The sequence below is a fragment of the Plasmopara halstedii genome (assembly GCF_900000015.1).
Source record: "Plasmopara halstedii genome assembly, contig: Scaffold_650, whole genome shotgun sequence".
NCBI classification, from domain to species: Eukaryota; Oomycota; class Peronosporomycetes; order Peronosporales; family Peronosporaceae; genus Plasmopara; species Plasmopara halstedii.
Window position 1 is genome coordinate 107,785 of NW_020187567.1, and position 308 is coordinate 108,092.

A 308-nucleotide genomic window follows, 5' to 3' on the forward strand; every position below is an offset into this window, starting at 1 on the left:
TTGTACACGGAAGACTTCCATTCTGGCCACGCCAGCGCGGAGTCTTGCCAAAAAGACGGTCACTGTGACCGCCTTCGGAAGGGTATCTGCTGCTATCCCGGCAATGAGAGTGCGCATCTTTTGGATAAAGTCCACCAATTCCTTGTTGCCCTGTCGGGCGGCAAGGAAACGCAATCGCATGCGATATGCCTGATTAGGCTGCGAGAACACTCGTGAGAGCTGCAATTTCAACTCCGCCCAGGAGGAAACGCAGCTCCGACCGAAGTGCCGCACGTCAGTGCCCATTCTCGCGCTCAACCACCGAGCTT